Below are 20,527 nucleotides of genomic sequence, written 5' to 3'. Positions count from 1 at the left end.
ACAAATCAGAGATTTCAGAGCTGGAGGGGTTCTCTGAAAGAGCACGCCCTCCCCATCTTATAAGTGGGGAAACTGAGGTTCAGAGAGGGAAGTGGTTTGCCCTGAGTCACAAGGGCAGTCAGAGCTCGGACTCCCCGTCCAGTGCTTTTTCCACTGACCACCCTGGGTCTTGGTTCTCGGCCCTGCTTCTCTCCCAGAAATGCTGCAGCAGGTCTGTCTCTGAACACCCACGCTTGTCTGCTTCACCCTAGGAAAGCCCCGTGTCGCAAATCCTTGTATTTTCAGGATTGGAAAGGACCTTCAAGGCCTGGTGCAGCCACCCTTCGGTTACTGAGGGCTGCCCCCTGCCCTTTGCCCAGAGCCAGCCTTCCCACAGGAATGGAAACTATCCTTTTCTGGTTCTATTAACTCAACCATCTGTGAGCGAGCAAGCAGTACAGGACCCTGATTTTCCCTAAAACCTCAGGTCAAAGTCGCTAAGAGAGGATTTAGGATCCTTTCCAATGCCGTTGGGGACTAGCTGAGTGTCTCTAGAATGTCTGCTCTCCTGTGGCCCCTCTCCCAGCTCTGCTAGGACAGAAGCAGAGACTCCCCAAGGGACCTCTGTTGCTGGAATCCAACCACCTCCCAGGCCTGCCCCCAGTGACTAAGCTGGCCAGCAGTGCTGTCACAGGCACCAGCCTGCAACCTGGGGTTTTTCCACTCCAGAAATACTGCAGGAACCTCCCCTGACCCGGTCCACCAGAGGGGCAGTTGGCTGAAACTAAGCCAGCTGTATCAAGGCCCCATTTTCCTGGGGGCTTCAGGCCTGGCTTTAATCAAGGCACAGAATACAAAGTTCCCATCAATGCTGTACAGGTCTTCACTAGTTGGAAGAGGTGTTTGGGGATGTTAGGACCCCACAGAAAAAAAACAGCAGGCTAGACTGAGGGCCCCTGTTTCAACCCAAAAAAAGAACATTTTTATTGCAAGGAGAGTTGGAGCTTCTACAATATGGCCAAAAAAAGACCAAAGTAAACAAAGAAATGAATATGATTTGGTACTCACAACATGCCAGGTATTTTTACTGTTTATGTTTCATTTAATCCTCACAATGAACTCAGAAATGAGTGTGACTTCCCCATTGTACAGATATGAAAACTGAGGCTCAGAAAGATTAACTACTTGCCCAAGGACAAAGGAGTGGGATTTTAACAAATGTCTGCCTCTTGCCATAGCCCAGGCTCATTCTAGCATGCTGCCCTTCTGGGAATTAGTTCCAACCTTGAAAGTGAACCCAGGCATGATCTGCTATCAGGTCTGGGCTTGCAGACAGAAGTGAAAGACCACTGGCCTGGCTCTTAGGAGGCTCTGGGTCTGGGCTCTCCTCCCCACTCAAGGAGGGAAGGTGCTTCTTGTCTGGGGACTGCACCTTCTCCTCCTCTTTAGTGAGGAATAGAGGACTTGGGGCCCTATATAAAGTGCCTTACAGGTCCCAGGCTCATGTTTTCTATCAGAAGTCCCTGATTCCCATGAGAGGAGAGTAGGTGGGAGGAAGGGTCACATCAGAGGCAAGAGCAGAGGCTTTGGAGCCAGGCTGATCTGGGTGCAAGTCCTGTGTACAGGCAACGTGCTTAACCTTCCCAGCCTCAGTTTCCCGTCTACAAAATGGGACTACTGTGGTTACCAACCTTATTGGGTGTGTTGGGGACAAACACTGATATAGTGCATGCATTGTGCCCTATGAAAGGACCTGGTATGCAGTAAGCATTCAATACATGTGTTTACAAAAGGAGCCATTAGTCCATTACCAAGTGCATATCAAGCACCTATCACACGGCCAGCGTGGTGAGACTGTGTGTCTAGAGCAGTTCGCTCATGCCTGTGATTATGGCACTGACAGTGCCCACTGGCTCCAGGGTGCCCCCTGCATTTGTATCACCACATCCCCGAGAGGAGGGAAGGCAGTAGGCAGTTGAGTCATCACTGACTCTGGGTGGGGGGTGCTGAGACCCAAGAAGTACAATGACTTGCCTGTGATTTCTTGGGGTTGGAGCAGGAGCCCACGTAGGGGAAGGGCTCTGGAGGCCTAGGCCCATACCTTTCCTTCCTCCCAGGTGTCTCTCCATGGTGCCTCCCACTGTACCAGAGGACTCATCCAGGTGGGTCCTCCTAGGCTCCTGCCCCAGGGGCCACCTAAGGATGGAATCCAGACTTTCAGCATAAGGCTCTGCCAGGAGCTGCCCTGTGGTCACCAGCCTCCGAGATGTCCCCCCAATGATCCCACTTCTTGGGAATCACAGCCCTGTGTGGTGCCCTCCCACACTGTACGTGTGACCAGTAGAATATGGCAGAAATGATGGCATGTCACTTCTGAGATTAGGTTATGAAAGGCTGTGGCTTTTGTCTTGGGTTTCTCTTTCTCTCTCTCTCTCTCAGCTCATCCCCTTGGGGGAAGCCAGGTGACATGTCATAATGACATTCAGGAAGCCTATGGCCCATGTGGAAAGGAATTGGGGTCTCTGGCTAAGAGCGATTGAGAATTCGAGGCCTCCCATGACCGTACAGTGAGTCTGGAAGTAGATTTCCGCCCCCCCCGCCAACAGTCTAGCCTTCAGATGATGGCAGCCCCTACCCACAGCTTGATGGCAGCCTCCTGAGAAACCCTGAAACAGAATCACCTGCTAAGCTACTCCTGAAACCCTGACCTTCAGAAACTGTGAGATATTAAATGTTTGTTATCTTAAGATACAGTTTGGGGATATTTTGTTTCACAGCCCTAGCTAACTAATACATGCCTCCTCCCCAACCAGCACCCATGGGGTCAAAGCAAAAAGGGTGCTTTTCTGCTGTTTCCCCCTCAGCAAGGTACTAAATTCTTTGGACCTCAGCTTCCTTAGCAGTAAAAATGGTGACAGAGATGCTTTCTTCTTAGAGTTGATATGAAGACCTACAGAGATGAGTTCAGAGCTGGAGGTGGGTCACAGGCTCTGAACAGCGGCAGGTTATCAAAAACTCACATCCAGCTGTTACTGACCTAGAGGGCTCATTCCGCAAGGCCTCAAATGCCACTTTTTACATCTAGGTCTTGTTGCAACCAAGGGGTACCAAGCAGTCCTGTGGTATTGTTTTTGCTTTTTTAATTAAACTGGGTTTGGTGGTGGTGGTGGTTGTTCTAGAATCACTATATGCTCATAATAGAAAATTTAAACAGCTCAAAAACTATGAAATGAAAAGCCAATGTTTTCCCTTATTCTCCACTCCAAACTGTCCCACTCATAGAGATAACCATTATGAAGACTTATTTATGTTCTTTTACATGAATTTCCTATGCATAGACAAGCATATCCATTTGTTTATGTCTATTTTTAACACCAAAGTGATAGTAATATGCATACTGTTTTTAACTTTGCTTTTTTACAATGTGTCTTAAACTCGTTTTCTTATTGGCACATATGGATCTACCTCATTCTCTTTCCTTCAATCATTTAACAATTATTTATTGAGCACCTACTACATATCAGGCTCTGTTCATTCATCACATATGTAGTGACTGTTTCCTCTGTTCCAGGCACTGTTCTAGCCTAAAGTTTCTCAACCTCAGCACTATTGACATTTGGAAGGAGGTGAACTCAAAAAGAAGACACTAAGAAGCAACATTCTTAAGTTGGGAAGAACCAAGAGAGTGTGACATGGAGAAAGCCATCTTGCAGCTTTATAATATTCCACGGTATGGCTGGACCACAATGTATTAGGCCATTTCCCTATTGTTAGACATTTAATTGTTCTGATTTTTTGCTAGCATAATTTACACTGCAATGGACATCTTTATATATCCATCTCTGCACACAAGTTCAAGTACAACTATGGAATAGATTCCTGGAAGGGAATTTGCACCCATCAAGGATATGTCTTTAAATTTTTGACAGATATTGTTAAATTGTCCCACAAAAAAGTTGATCAAATTTATACTCCCAAAAAGAGTATATAGGAGACCCTGTTTGCCACATTTAGCCAGCACCAGGTCTTTATGGAGGACTGAGCACAAAGTGGGTATAAAGAGGGGATATGTCTAGAGCCAAACACCAGTCCCACTGACCACTGCCTGGGCCATCACCTCCTCACAGGAGCCCACAGGTCACCCAGGAGAAGACCTTGGCAAGATGGAGAGAGAAAAGGCTGTAAGGGAGACTCTTTTCTCCTGCACCCTCACATAGCATCAGCACCAGGGGAGCGATTCCCTCACATCTGCACTCATTGCACAAATATTTAGTAGGTTTCTACTTAGTATAAGGCTCCAGGATTCTTGCTTGGATGTATTTGTATCTTAATAGGTAATGAGATAGAATCTTCACTGTCTTCCTCTTTTTTACACTCCCCAGGGAATACTCTTTTAGCCTCTCAACCACACACACACACACACACACACACACACACACACACACACGGTCTGTGAGGGTCTCCACCACCCACATGTGAGCTCTGAACAGGCCAATAGGTCTTCCAAATGGACGGTCTTGAAATATTTCTGCAGCATTTGTTTTGTGGGGAGGAGAAAAACTGATTTTATACATGTAAAAAATTATTGACCTCTTTTTTTATGTTTAAAGCTTGTTTATTCATTTATCCATTCATTCCACAAATATTTATTGAGCACTTTCCATGGCTACGGATAAGGAGAGATAGAGGCTAGGTGTAAGGACAGAGCTAACTTATATGGGCATGTTTATAAAGTCTTGGTCAAAACACGTTTCAAACCCCTTCCTAGCTTTGTGCTAAGTGCAGGGGACAGAATCATGAGCAAAAACAGGTGTAGTCCCTGCTCTCAAGGACACTGATGAAGTGGAGGGAGGCAGCCATTACTTAAACAAGCTCAGCAATAAATCCACAGTTAGGACCACGATAAGTGCTGTGAAGAAGTGTCAGTGTCAGAGCCAGCAACGGGGGATTTAGCCTAATTGATGCGGGGGTTGCGAGGGGGAGGTCAGGGCAAAGATGCCAGTTGAACAAATGTCCAGGCAAGAGGTGAAGGCAGCAGGGACTAAATAGGTCGCAGGGCAGATGGGGAGATGGGAAACCCTCTGAGAGATACTTAAGAAGTCAAATCACAGGCAAGGGAGGCGTAGGGGATTCCTGTGTTTCTTTCTCCAAAGGGTGGAGAGATTGGAAGAGCCCCAGATTACAGGCCCTGAGGGCAACACGATATTTCAACTTATTTGGACTTTTATTTCCCAACTTTTCCATCACGCAATTCTCCTGAGTCACCATTTCACAGACTAAGGATAGAGGTAACATACATGGATATGTGTACAGATTCTTGTTAAAAATATAGTGCAAACTCCTCAATCTGGGCTTTCATGTCAGCAAAACCTCCCTCTTGTTCGTACCTCTTGTTCCCTCTTCTATATTCCGGTTTTCTCTTGCCATTTTCCAGACCAGATGACTTCTCAGAAGACGTGGAAAGGGTTCTGGGTTTAGATAACAAATTAAATCCGTCACTCCTAGCTTTCAGCACCATACCTGGTATGATTCTGTTTCGGTTTCAGCTCCCTGAAATGGACGACTTCAGGGCACTATCAGTTGTGTGGCCTGCAACGTCCCAGCGAGTGACACGTGAACACAGCAGAACCACTCAGCAAAGAGAGCTCGAGAGAGAAGGGAGATCCTTCCCCTCACATTATCCACTTAGACATGAGAGGGGGTGATTTAAACTTTGCCAGTCATATAATAAGTCCCCTCTGAAAACTCAAGATAACTTGGACCATAGGTCCACCCTATTTCAGGGGCATCCATCCCTGTATCTCTAGCTCCCAGAGCAGTGCCTGCACATGTTAAGTGTTCAGTAAACATTTGTTGAATGAATGAACATTCATTCAAGAGGAAGACAGTGAAGATTCTATCTCATTACCTATTAAGATACAAATACATCCAACCAAGGATCCTGGAGCCTTATACTAAGTAGAAACCTACTAAATATTTGTGCAATGAGTGCAGACGTGAGGGAATCGCTCCCCTGGTGCTGATGTTATGCGAGGGTGCAGGAGAAAAGAGTCTCCCTTACAGCCTTTTCTCTCTGCATCTTGCCAAGGTCTTCTTCTGGGTGACCTGTGGGCTCCTGTGAGGAGGTGATGGCCCAGTTTCCTTGGTCTGGTTCTTCCATCACCAAACAGTTGTTGGGAGCAGGCAGCTCTGGTCTCACACTTAGCATCACTTACTGAGAGAAGACCTTTATGACCAGGAAAGACAGAGGGAGGAGACAGCTGAGGACCGGTGAGAGTGGTCTGATTATTCAGAGTAACAGGGATGCCTGAGTCCCCAGATTCCAAGATGCATGATTTGTTCACATTTTAATAGTCTGGATATCTGACTGGGCCTTCCAATTGATATGCACATATAAAAGGCAGCATTTTTTTTTTAGTCCCCCAAAGAACTAGGATAAAGTCAATGGTTTATCTTACAATTGATGGAAATAGATAGTAGATTCACTTTTTTTTTTTTTATAAATTTATTTATTTGTTTGTTTTTGGCTGTGTTGGGTCTCTGTTGCTACGCACAGGCTTTCTCTAGTTGCGGCGAGCGGGGGCTACTCTTTGTTGCGGTGCGTGGGTTTCTCACTGCGGTGGCTTCTCTTGTTGCGGAGCACGGGCTCTAGGCGCGCGGGCTTCAGTAGTTGTGGCACGCGGGCCTCAGTAGCTGTGGCTCGTGGGCTCTAGAGCGCAGGCTCAGTAGTTGTGGCGTAGGGGCTTAGTTGCTCCGCGGCATGTGGGATCTTCCAGGACCAGGGCTCGAACCCATGTCTCCTGCATTGGCAGGCGGATTCTTAACCACTGCGCCACCAGGGAAGCCCCTAGATTCACTTTTAAAACACTATGCCACCAGTCACCCCATTTCAGCACATCAACCCCTACAAGACATCATGGCCCTCCACTGGGGATGCAGGCACGGTGGCCTTAGTGGTCAGCTCTGTTGTCTGCTCCCCTGACCACTCCTAGGCCCTGCACTTGCCCAGTGGCTCTTGTCTTTCACAGTCCCCTCTTGATTGCACCAGAGTGTTAAGAACAAGGGCTCTTTGGGCCTTCGACCCAGACATTGATGGGGCTGCACTCCCCCCAGCGGCCCTGGACTCCAGCCCTCATTGCCCACCACAGGCTGCTTGGAGAGGGCCTCTGCCTCAGAACTCACTGGGATGCAGCTGAGACCCCTTCATGTGTACCGGCCCCAGGAGGGGCCTGAGCTCCCGTAGACCTCAGAAGGCTGTAAAGCAAGGGAAGGTGGAGTGTGTAGTCTCACTAAGGGGGAAGGTATTCATGAGAGTGTCAAGGCTCAAGGGTGGTTTGGAGGCACCAAAGGTCAGCCCTCTTCCTTCATCTATCTCCCTGTGCATCCAAAGCTTCCCCTGAAGCCTGGGCACACATTTTCACGCAACATCAAGTATGACCCTGCTGATGGCGGGACCACATGGTCAGTCTCTAAGTGGTATTGGATTCAAATGGCACAATTCAGTGGTTCACAATTCATTTAATAGATTTTTTTTTTAAACTCACATTTTTTAAAAAAGGTTTATTATTTATTTATTTATTTTATTTTTCATTTTTGGCTGCTTTGGGTCTTAGTTGCGACACGTGGGACCTTCGTTGAGGCATGTGGGACCTTTCATTGCAGCGCGTGGGCTCTTCGTTGTGGTGTGCGGGCTTCTCTCTAGTTGTGGTGTGCAGGTTTTCTCTTCTTTAGTTGTGGCATGTAGGCTCCAGGGCACATGGGCTCTGTAGTTTGCGGCACGCAGGCTCTCTAGTTGAGGCACGTGAGCTCAGTAGTTGTGGCGTGCGGGCTTAGTTGCACTGCGGCATGTGGGATCTTAGTTCCCCCACCAGGGGTGGAACCCACGTCTCCTGCGTTGGAAGGCGGCTTCTTTACCACTGGACCACCAGGGAAGTCCCTAAAACTCACATTTCTTAAAGGGTGCTTAAGAGGAACCAACACATAAGCTCTGCATGTCACTTTTCATGTACAGTTTTGTCTTCCCCCAATTTTGTTTCACACCTATATTCTCTGACATTCCTCTCCTGGCTCTCCTAATCCTTCTCCTCCATCCAAGTCCTAGCCTAGACCCAAGGAACAGGCCAGGCACTCGTAGACCCTCCTGTGTGTTTGGGGAAGGGGAGAAACGTCGGAATCCTCTCCAGCAGCTGGGGAAGCAAAGGCCTGGGGCCACTGAGACCATGTCACGCTTGTCTTGTTCATTAACAACAGAAGTTTGCATTTATGAAGCAGCAGGCATCGTGCTTAATTTTAATAACACAACAGCGATGACAATGAAAGCTGACATTTATTCGTTAAGCCTGTGGGCTCTGGAGCCAAACTCTTTGGCTTTGAATCCTGGTCCTGATACTTTTTAGCTATGTGAACTTGGACCGCAGTTTCCTCATCTGTAAACGGGGGCTGATGCTAGCACCTACTTCTGGGGTTGTTGGGAAGATGGAACTTGCTGATACAGGTAACTCGCTCGGGCAGTGCCTGGCACCAGGGTGGGTAGTCAGCAGTGTTACCAGGTGCCTCAGACCATTTAAAGCAGCAAACCTAGGAGACAGGTGTTACCACTGCCGCACCCAGTGGCCGAAAGAGGCTAAATACCTCGCCAAGCTGGACACAAGTCACATGTGGGAGGTCTACACTTAAAACTCATGCGGCTGGCCCCAAGCCCACCTTCTAAACCCCTGCACTCCCTGTCTGGACAAACTCCCCTTTTACAGATAAGAAAAACAAGGCTCAGATGAGCCCTGCTCATCCCAGTGACAGAATAAGGATGGTCCCCATGGTGCTGATCAGGCCCCCTGATACTGCTCTCTGCCCTGACAGCTGAAGGAGGTCCCCGAGAGGTAAGCTGCCCACCGACCAGAGCATGAACAGGCCCTGCATTCCAGGCCCTGCTCCTCGGCCATGCTGTCCATGGCTGCTGTGCCACCTCTTAGCTTTCTGCAGGGAAGAAGGGTCTCATTCCTGCAGTGGTCAAGGTCCCCACTACCACCGCCAAGAGCAATCACTGAGCATCTGCTTATGGTCTGGAGTAAGTGGCAGCCACAGAGGATGACTCATCCTGGGGTGTGAGAAGCATCTGGGAGATGCCCTTTGGGCACTGAAGTACTGGCATGTCCAGCTTGATGGGACAATGAGACAGTAGCCTGGAAATTGGCTGGAGAATCCGCTGCCATATCCCCCTCCAGGCTGGACCAGTGTCCCACGTACATACACAGTGCTGGGTGGATGCTGTCTGTGTGAGAACCTTCTTCCTACACTCAAGTGCCTGACCTACCTTGAGGGAGAGGTGAACCCTATGCACTATTTCAAGGAATTGAGACCAATCTCACTACACCATCCAAACTCCTGCCCATACCGTCTTGTGACCAAAGGTGAGCATGCGCAGAAGTCCTACTGTATGCCAGCCCTGGGCTTGTTCATTCCATCCTGTCATTGTCTCATTTAATCCTCACCACAAATTGTCAAGGCATGCATTATTATCCCCATTTACCAGAAATCAAGCCTGAGGCTCGGAGAGGTTGAGTGCCTAGGCCAAGGTCACACAGCTTCTGCATGGCAGAGGCAAGTTTCAAATGCTGTCTTTCCCACTACACTCAAGTGCCTCTTCTTGAACTGAATCCAGGGCCTTGTCTCTAAAAAATCAAGGAGTCGGTTAAGAGGACCTAGGCGGCCCATGATTGCACAGCCGCCTGGAAGTCTGTTTCTAGGGGAGATTTTGAAGCCCCGGCTTTTGCCCAGACACTCCCAGAAGCAATGGCTGCAAATTCCACATCCAAGAGGGGCATCTTGGGCCTTAGGGCCTCTTTCTCATCCAGGCTCTGGCACATCTGGCCGGGATGGGGGCCTGGAGCCAGGGGCTGCTTCTCTCAAACTGACTTCCAATAAAACTCAGCCCCCAGAGAGCCATCAATCTGAGGGAGAAGGAGCATGTGACTGGGGTGGCCCCAGGCAGATCTGGCAAAACCCAGAGCAGGCCTGAGGCAGTCTGCCCTGCAGCTCCCTGCCCCAAGGGGCTGCCAGGTGGCACCGAGTCTGGCCTTGTATGGGCAAAACTGTCCTGGAAAGCCTGGCTTTGGAGACGGCTTTGTCTCTATTTTAGTCCCTGGGGCAGTGTTGGTCTCTCCCCTCAGCTCTCATTGGCTCAAACAGCAGCCAGGCCTGCCAGGACCCTGCTGCAGCTCGGGGGTGGGGACGCGGAGATGTTAGCTTGAGTCCCCAACCCCAGGGAGAAGGAGATCACTAAAAATAATAACAACAATAATAGCAACAACTAGCTATTATTTCCGCCAGGCATCATAGTAAGAGTTTTCCATGCATTGTCTCTTTCAGACCTTAAAGAGGCAGGCGACATCATTATCCCCTCTTTGGGGAGCACGTAGGAGTTAGGTAACTTGCCCAAGGTCACACAGTCAGCTAGGGCTGCAAAGCCAGGCACACTGACTCTCAGCCCCTCGGATGAGCTGCATCCAGCTGGCACGCAGCCCTAGAAGGGGCCTCTGCCTGCCTGCCTTCAAGCCCACCCCTCCTCCCCATAAAGTAGCCTGGGCCTCTGGTGCTGCACTTTGGTGGTAGGTGCAGGCCTAGGTCACCCAGACTCTGAGGCCAGAGCTCTGCCCCTTGCCCTGAGCACCTTGTCCCCGAGGGTCTAGTCAGGTCCTGGCTCTGCACAGTACACCCCTTCTGAGTCTGGCCCAGTCCTAGGTCCAGGACAGACAGTCTGTACAGAGAAAGGCTGGACATTCTAATGGGCAGCCAGGGGAGGGTGGGTGGGGGCCACAGGCCTAGGCCAGGGTTCAGAGGAAAGATGGGGCAGTTGCAACACACTGCAAACTTGGGCCCGAGGACCCGCCCTCCTCTGCACTTTGGCATTTGGTCAGATTCCTTGCACTCTGGATCTTTGGAATCAGATAAGCCTGGGTCCAAGTCCAGCTTCTGGCACTTAGCAGCTGTTTGGCCCTGCTCAAAATCCTCAGCCTCTCTGAGCTTTGGTTTCTCCATCTGTAAAACGGGGTTAACGGGCCTGCTGTCTCTTGTAGTTGTTGAGAGAATTAGATGTAGTGTGAGCATCTGTCCAGGTTTGCCGGAACTGGTAGAGGTGGATGGGTTCTGGGGATGCGTTAATATTGTGAACGTCCCCGGGCAATCGGGATGAGTTGGTCACGCGTGAAATCCGGTATGCAAATCACGGAGCACAGACCCTGGCCGAGAACGCTCAATGCACAAAAGCTGTTTTTGCATTAGCGGCCCCTCCTCAGCTGTGGCTCCCTCCATCAGCCCGGCCTCATCACAGGGGATCTGCCTCCCGAGCCCCCAAGCCCAGGAGCTGAACAAAGCCCGGTGCTGCCCTCAGGTCCCCCCTCCAAACAGTGAAATCCCTTTGTCCTCAGAAGCCTCCCCTCTACCCCCGCCTGAGGCAGAGTGGGTGCAAGCAGTAATCACAGAATCACTTATTCACAGAAGCCTGCACGTGCAGCCCCTGATCAGCGGTAATTAGGCAGCGGGGGGGGTTTGAAAGCCCATCAGCCAATGCGGGGAGGGGTGCTGAATGGGACAATCAGCCTCACCAGGCAGGGAGCTGGGGGCAGGGAAAGACTGGGAGTCCTGGGGAGGCAGCTATTGAAACGGCTCCTCTCACCCCCTCTCCAGCTGTCCTGCACAATGAAGGGCTGGGGGTGCACTTGCAGGCTGGCACAGGGGAGAAGTGGTGGGCGAGCAGGGAAGGGTCTTTGAAGACAAGGCCACCCTTGTCACCCCAGTGTGTCCCTGTAAAATAGATCTCCTGCGAGTGTCCGAATGTCCTTCGTTAGGGGTCGACCCTGCTGAAGTAGGTAGGTATCCTCTCCTGCCTACAGGAAACTGCATCACCCTAAGGGGAAAGAACTTCTCTAAAGCAGTGTTTCTCCAACTGTAAAGAACTTGCAAATTATCAGAGTTCTTGCTAAAATGCAGATTCTGATTTGGGGGTCCAGGGAGGGGCCTGAAATTCTGCATTTCTAACCAGCTCCCACATGCTGCCGGTGCCCTTGACTTGGACCACACTTTGAGGAGAGAGGTTTCAATACATCTCTGGGGATGTGGTGGGCGAAGGGAGGGGAAGACCCTGGGGTCATTTTCCTGCTCTGTGACATTGGGCAAGCCCTCTCGATTCCCAGAGCCTCATTATCCTAACGCAGAAAAGAGGGACATCATGCCTGCATCCAGGGCTGGTCTGAGAACGAATGGGAAACAGCTGTGAACACACCCTTGGGACCTGCAAAACCACATTTATGGGGAGGGGGCCGGACCTCAGCTTGGCCCAGAAAGCCCTGGATGGGGGTAGGGATCAGCCGGAGCTCAAATTTTAGAACAGGCTGGTGAAACCGCTTCTCCCACCTCTTAATCTTGGGGTCTGTGGGTGGTTTGGGGATCCCCAAGGGAGGCACACGGATGGGCAGACACCAAGAAAAAGAGTTTGGCCCAGGACAGTCCGATCGATGCCCGTCCCCTGACTGGCCTGCTTGGTTCTCTTGGCTCCAAGCCTCTGTGCACGTGCTTCCAGCTGCCTGGGACACTTTCCCTCCTGCGCCTGACTCACTCCTGGGAGCCCCCCGCCTCAGTTTCCCCCTCCTACATGCAGGCTCAGCTCTATCCCTGGTCCTCAGCACCAATCAGAACTAAAGGTTTCAGGGAGCTAGGCATTCTCTGCTCAGGGTCCCAGATGTCTGGTTCTGGTGACCCTGACGCCAGCCTCTCCCAGGAGCCCTCACCTTCGTCTCTCCAGGAGGGAGGAGCTCCCTGCTGCGGCTGCTGCCTACAGGGTGAGAGTCTTCCGGAGTGAGACACTCACCACCTGGTGGGTGACAGGTGCCCCCCGGCAGAACCCAGACCCACAGCCCATGGGCAGCAGCAGGGTCAGAGCCCCTGGAAACTTCCCAGGCTGCCTCTCCAGGCCGTGAACTTGAAAGGCAGGTGGAAAGTCAGCGGGCAGAAGCTGGCAATGGCTGAAAAGGCCTGAGAAGTTCTTTCCAGGGCCTTTCTCTGCTGAGACCCGGAACGTCATGCTATATCCCACATTGTGACGGGCCACCATCACAGTGCCCCACGCGGACCCCTCCAGCCCCCAGCAAGGCCATAGCAGCCACTCCCTTTCATTGAGTAGCTTCTCCACCAGGGGCCTTGCCAGGGTTTTTTGCATATTACCTCATTTAGTCTCCACAACAAAAATCACTCCAGGTAAGGTGACTATCCCCTTTTTACCAGTGAGGATTCTGAGGCTCAGAAAGGTTGAATAGCCTGCCTGATGTCACACAGCATTCAGACTCATGGAAGGTAGATTCCCAAACCGCCCTTTTCCAGGTGCCAGTTAGGGCCTAGGAGAGCCCCTCCCACCCAAGTAAGGGGGCAGTGGCCCTTGGGGAGTGATCGCCTGACTATAGCCTCTGAAGTCACTGGAAGTTCCCAAGGCCCAGTCTCTTGGGAAGTGAGTGGTAAAACCATGGATTGGCACCAAGGATGACTTTTGGCCCTCCTGTGTCAGGACTAGTTATAAACAGAAGCCAGAGAGACCCTCATGCCATCAGCTTTGCTTGAAAACCATCTGGGGATGCAAATTCTTCCTATGAGTGAGTCATTCCCAGGGGTCCTATGTACTCTACTTGGGTGCAAGCAGGACAAAGGGTGGAGGGGGTGGGGGATAGTCTGGGGAGGAATCTGAAGGGATGAGTCTTCAAGGCCAGGTTCAAACACAACCCAGAGCAGCGTGGGGAGGCTCAATCCCACACCCTGCCCCCATCCCTGCCCCCACCGGAATGCACCCTAAGTGGTCTGGGGACACAGGACACAGGAGGGAGGAGAGTCTGTATCACCTTGGCCCACGAGCAGGGACCAAGGAGCAGGGACAAAGAAGCAGGAACAAACACTTTCCCCACCTCCTTTGCCTGCAGATAAAAGAAAAACAAAGCCTATAATTGCAAACCCATTTCCTTCTCCCCGATCAGCTGCCACCAAGGCCCCCTTCCTGAGCCATTAATATTGGGAAGAGCCATTCTGGCTCTGAGAGGATCTGTCACCAGGTTGTAGTGGGGTAAGGAGGTGCTGGGGAAAAAGGGATTTGGTGGCTCCTAGGCCCTTTCACCCAGGGGGTCGAGGAGGGAGACTGTGGGGAAGCAGGGCTTGGCCTCCTTACACACACACACACACACACACACACACACACACACACACTCTCATGCTCACCCCTTCACCTCCACCCCCGTCCTTCCCACCCCAGCCATGATTCTAAGGCAGAGGCCAAGCCTCCATTTCTATAATTCCTCCTGTCTGTCCTCTTACAGTTTAGATTTATAAATCAGCTCTGAAGGTGGGTGAGCAGGATCGCCTATTTTCTTGAATGAATACAGGAATGCATGAGTGAATCCCATTGAACAGACGGGCAAACTGAGGCTGGACTCTGCCACCAGCAAGTCACAGCAGACGAAGCTCCCACTTCCATTCTTTTCCAAACAGCCTCACCCCAGAATCATAACATTTCCCAGTTTTAATAATTTTGATATTTCTCCTCCATTTTTTTTTTTTAAACTTTGGATGCTTGTTGCTGTTGGTAGCACAAGACTGAACAGCTGGAAAAAACCTATGGGGAAGCTTGGAAACAAATCACCACCCAGGGCTGGGCAGCTTCCTTTGTTCCTGGATGCAAGTACAATTCTTGGTTGTGATTTCATTTTGCATGCAAATAATGAGTATTATTCACCAATTTTTCTGCTTGGTAAAATGGTTCCTGGTTTCCACATGGCTCAGCATTATGTTTGTTTCTGTTTCTGTCTCCCCTACAAGACTGGGAGCTCCTTGACGGTAGGGATTGTATCTTATACATATGTCTCTGTGACCCCCATGACCAGGACAGGACCTGGCACAAAACAGGTGATTAGTTAATGTTTGAATAACAATAATAATGGCAACTATATCTTGAAGGGGCAGCTTAAGTAAAGGTTATAAGGACAAGCTCCAGGATCACATTTGCCTTGGTTTGAATCCAGGCTCGATTTTCTTAAACTCCCTGTGACCCAGCCTCTTCATCTATGAAATGGGCTGATAGTACAGTCATCCCTTGGTATCCGTGGGAGACTGGGTCCAGTCTCCCCCACCCCCGCCCCTGCAGATATCAAAATCCGAGGATGCTCAAGTCCCTTATATAAAATGATGTAGTACAGTGGGCCCCCGTATCTGTGGATGCAGAATCCGCGGATATGGAGGGCTGACTGCACTTCCTTCACAGGGTCGAGTAGAGGATTAAATGGCTGTGGCATTCCAGCTCTAACTAGGCTCACGTTTGTACGCGCTGGTGAGGAGGACGTGGAGCACCTGCATTTATTTAGCCCCTGCCATGGGACAGTTCCTGGCTGAACTGTTCACATACCTCGTCTCATTCAACCATCACAACCCCCTGTTCAGTGAGGCCTACTGTCACCCCCAGTTCACAGGTGCGGGATTTGAGGCTCAAAACAGTTAAGAAACTGCAGAACTGGATTTAAACCAAGGCTTTCCTAACTCCAAATGCCATGCTTTCAACCACCATGCAGTGCTGATGGCGATTTGGTGAGCAAGACAGATTGGATGGCTAACCCAGCGCATCCCGGCCCCTCCTCCCTTGCCTGCTCCTCCAGAGGTGATGGAGAAGGGAAGCATTCTCCCCGCACAAGGCAAGGCCAAGAGCGGCGGCCACCAGCACTGCTGAGCCCCTGAACCAAAGTCTTCAGCTGCTGAAGTCTAGCCTCTTGTGTGAGATAACACATTTGTTTTAGCCATTGCTCCTTGGGGTTCCGAGTACACGCAGCCAGAAGGCTTCCTGACGCTCCACTGGCAACAGGTGATCTGTATCTCAAGGTGTTCGCACATGTTTCTTGGCTGGGTGAAGTTTAAACACATCGCTCTACTTTTCATTCTTCCCCAAACCGCACTGAAACGATAGTCAAGGGATGTTTTTTAGCCATAAATCTACAAGGATGGGCGAATAGGAGAGGGAAAGACGGCATGAATCAAACAGGTTGCAGCTGACTTAGCAGACCCCCCAGAAAGCCGCATCCTAAGGCAGCACTTGGGGAAAAGCAGAGAGTTAACCTGATTGGCACTGCAGAATCCCCTAGAGGATGGGGAATTGCCAGCCCCCAGGGTCTCTGGAAGTGGGAGTGGGGCTGAGGATAGAGGTGGACTGAAATAAAGGGATTGGTTGACAGTTTGTAGAAAAGCAGGTGGAGCCCTTGATCCCTTTCGTATTCCTAGCAGTTGGGCAACCTCCCTTCGACCCTGCCCCTCCCACCTGACCCCACCCTAGCAGAAGATGCAGGGAACCTGGAAGAATCTTCTCTGGAACTCCCACAGACCAAAAGAAACTGACACCAGGGGTTCCCAGAAACAGTTCAACCAGACCAGCCCACAGTGAAACAGCAATGTGACACCCTTTGTTTAGCTTAAAAAGTGAAACAAACAAAAAACAAAACCGTGACACCTGGGTCCCACCCCCAGAGATTCCGGTTTAATGGTCCAGGATATGGCCTGGACACTGGGATTTTAAAATCTCCCCACATGGGGCTTCCCTGGTGGCGCAGTGGTTGAGAATCTGCCTGCCAATGCAGGGGACACGGGTTCGAGCCCTGGTCTGGGAAGATCCCACATGCCATGGAGCAACTGGGCCCGTGAGCCACAACTACTGAGCCTGCGCGTCTGGAGCCTGTGCTCCGCAACAAGAGAGGCCGCGATAGTGAGAGGCCCGCGCACCGTGATGAGGAGTGGCCCCCGCTTGCCGCAACTAGAGAAAGCCCTAGCACAGAAACGAAGACCCAACACAGCCATAAATAAATAAATTAATTAATTAAAAAAAAAAAAAAAAACCTTAGTTCTTTAAAAAAAAAAAAAAAAAAAAAATCTCCCCACATGAGTATACTGTGAAGCCAAGGCAGAGAACTTCTATTGAGCACATGAGTCTCCCCAATGAGATCCATCAAAGCTGCCCTAGCTGAGTCCCCAAGCCAGAGGCTTCTGGAAACATCTGAAATGAGGGCCCAGACTTTATCTCCAGTCCAAACCTTCCTGAGGGACAGAACCTGTAGCTCCACTGGATGCCTTAAAAGCACCTCAAAGGCTTCCCTGGTGGCACAGTGGTTGAGAGTCTGCCTGCCGATGCAGGGGACACGGGTTCGAGCCCTGGTCTGGGAAGATCCCACATGCCGCGGAGCAACTAAGCCCGTGCGCCACAACTACTGAACCTGCGCGTCTGGAGCGTGTGCTCCTCAACGAGAGGCCGCAACAGTGAGAGGCCCGCACACTGCGATGAAGAGTGGCCCCCGCTCGCCGCAACTGGAGAAAGCCCTCGCAAAGAAACGAAGACCCAACACAGCCAAAAATAAATAAATAAATTAATTAATTTTTAAAAAAAAGCACCTCAAATCCGACACGAACTCATGATCCTTACCCTCAAAGCTGGCCCTGTTATCCCTCATCTCAGGGACTGGCACCGCTGTCCACTCCTTAGCAGAAGCTAGCATCCTAGGACTCATCCCTGACGTACCCTATAAACTCTATCTCTGAGCATCTGCCTGCCACATCTGTCCACTCTGTCATTTCCATCTGCCCCAGTCACGCCGACCTACCATCAACTGTCAGTAGAATGTGACAGTCTCCTCCTGACAGGTCTCCCCGCAGCCACTTACGTCCCTCGGGTCCATTCTCTATGGAGAATGGTCCACACCAAGCAAGACCATCTCAAACCACCAAAGCTAGTCATGCTGTTCCTCTGCTAAAAGCCACCCATGGTGCATCATTTCCTGAGGCTGCTATTACAAAGAACCACAGCCGGGAGGCCCACACAACAGATATCTATTGTCTCACCATTCTGTTGGCCATATGGTTGGGACCAGGTGTGGGCAGGGTTGGTTCCCTCCGAGAGCTGTGAGGGAGAATCTGTTCCACGCCTCTCCTCTCCTCAGGCTTCTGGGAGCCTTGGGCATCTGTTGGTTTGCAGATGGCTCTCCCCATGTCTCTACAAGGTCTTTCCCATGCTTGTGTCTGTCTCCATGCCCAAATTTCCCCTTTTTATAAGGACATCAGTCATATCGGATGAGAGCCCTCCCTAATGACCTCATCTTAACTTGAATCATCTGCAAAGACCCTACTTCCGATAAAATCACATTCACATGTACTAGGGGTTAGGGTTTTGGCATCTTTTGCGGGGGGAGGGGGAGACACAATTCAACCCTAAACAGGCTTCTCATTGTTTTTAGAATAAAGACCAACCTCTTCCCATGGCCGTCCTGTTCCTTTGAGGTCTGGCCCAGCCACCTCTCCTGCTTTATTCTCTCTCTTGCTCTCTGGGCTCCAAACTCCCTGGCCTCCTCCCTCTTAAATTTAGCTCACCTACCACTGTCTCCTTGGGAGCAGAACTCTCTCTTTCCCGCCTCCTCACCTACCAGCTGCTTCTGGCCCTCCCAATCCCCTCCCAGCCCCAACGCCTTCACTCCCAGGTCAGGTCATGTTCCCTGGGACACGCTCTCCTTGTCCTCTATACCTTCTTAGGACATCTACATGGCAACGAGCTCTTTATGCTCTGTTTTCTCTACCAGAAGGTAAGCTCCCTGAGGACAGGCACGAAATCAGTTCTGTTGAACTGTCTAGGGTCTCATGCATGTCCTCAATGTGTGTTGAGTATCACATATATGACATGAAGATGTTATCCTCCAATAGGGAGGCACAGCAGCCTTCTTAGCGGCTGTGGAATCAGAGTCTCAGGTTGGCATCCCAATGCCGCAACGGTACAGACATGGCAGGTCACCTAACCTTCCTGAGCACGAGTACTCACTGAACAATGGGCTTAATGACACCCACTCCCCCACTAACACCCGGCGCTATGCCCAGCAAGCTCTCAAGGGGGTTCATTCTCCTCTGCCTGGAAAGACTACAGCACTAGGGGTCAGGGTAGGGGCGGGGGCTCCGGTGCCACCATGCCCACATCTCTCCCTCTGTCTGGGGAGTATTTTACTCTGTCCAGTGTGGGAGTTGGACTAAAGCAGTGGTCTCAATTCTGACATAGGGACGCAATACCCCCTTTTTATAGTAAATATTTAGTAACATCCCCTTTACCTCCCAAGATGAAATTCTTGGAAACAAAAAACTATCCACTCACTAAACTGAAATACACACACACACACACACACACACACACACACACACACACACACTGCTCTAACGCTAATATAAGGGAGAATAAAAGGAAAATATTTTATACTAAAATCATGGCCATTTCAAAACTATTTCAGCAATGGTATGACTACACTGAAGGCATGACAAAGGCATACATTTGAGAGATGACTGCGAACATCCCAGCTGCAACTGCAGACCACCACAGAGAGTTAAATCAGCGACTCAGATACCTCCCGTGGCATTGCCAGGGAGGACTCCATTTTCTGGTAAACAGAACAAAAAAGATTAATATATATGGTAGCTGCAATCCAGAAAAATTAAGTGAATATAAAAATGCAAAAAGTACTTTGCAAAAAGTACATTTAGATGTTAAACAGAATTACATTCCAGGTTCAGATGCTTAAAAACAGATTTCCCGCCACAACAGTGGTTCTCAAAGTGTGGCCCCTGGGCTAGCAGTGTCAACATCCCCTGGGAACTGTTAGACACACACGTTCACTGCAGACCGATGAATCAGGAATCTGGGGTGGAGCTCAGGGATCTGTGTTTTCAGGCCCTGCGTGTTCAAGTTTGGGAAGCCCTGCCCTACAGGAGCATGCAGCTGGGTGCGGAGAGGCTGTGTGGGACGCAGGACAGTTCTTACCCAGCCCAGAATCCAGAGCGTCCTTGGCCAGTGCCCCGCCCCCCCCGCCACACCGTCGCCGCAGCCATCCAAAATGTACCCACTAAGTTCCGAACATCCCTGCTAAAGACCACTGGGCTAGGTGGTCAATAGGAATCCTCTCTTCCCAGGTTTCCTGAGATCCTCGACCTTGGCGTGGGACCTGCTGAGAAGGGGACAGGCGTTGGAGTGGAGCAGGAGGCAGGGCAGGAGCCACGGAGCCGGCCGGGTGCCAGGTGTCCTGGCCGAGCGATGCTGCTCGCCCCGGCAGGGGCTGGCCAGGGGCTCCTTCTGCTTCCCGTGGCTTACGAGTGTTGTGGAAAAGGGAGGCTCAGCTTCCAAAGGGCCTTTCAAACTGCAGCTGAGTGCACTTGGTTGTGGAAACATGCCTGGTCTCAGCTCACTGGCTGGTGGCTGGGGCCGCAGAGATTTGCCCTCTAAGCAGCTGTGACCCTCTGAGAGGCCGGGACATTACTCAGGACTCAGCCCGGCCCACTGCACAGAGGAAGGAGAGCTGCAGCCTGCCGGGGTCTGGACTCCTGCAGCTGCAAAACCCTGTCCCAGAACCCCCGAGAGAGCCCTCAGGGCCCCAGGAAGGGTGCTGGACCTAGAGACACCCTCCAGCCCCTGACAGGCTTCCCTGAGCTACCCACCCCCGCACCGCCCCCCCGCCCCGTCCTG

The sequence above is a fragment of the Balaenoptera musculus genome, chromosome 8, assembly GCF_009873245.2.
Source record: "Balaenoptera musculus isolate JJ_BM4_2016_0621 chromosome 8, mBalMus1.pri.v3, whole genome shotgun sequence".
In the NCBI taxonomy this organism is placed as follows: domain Eukaryota; kingdom Metazoa; phylum Chordata; class Mammalia; order Artiodactyla; family Balaenopteridae; genus Balaenoptera; species Balaenoptera musculus.
This window is presented reverse-complemented; position numbering follows the sequence as displayed.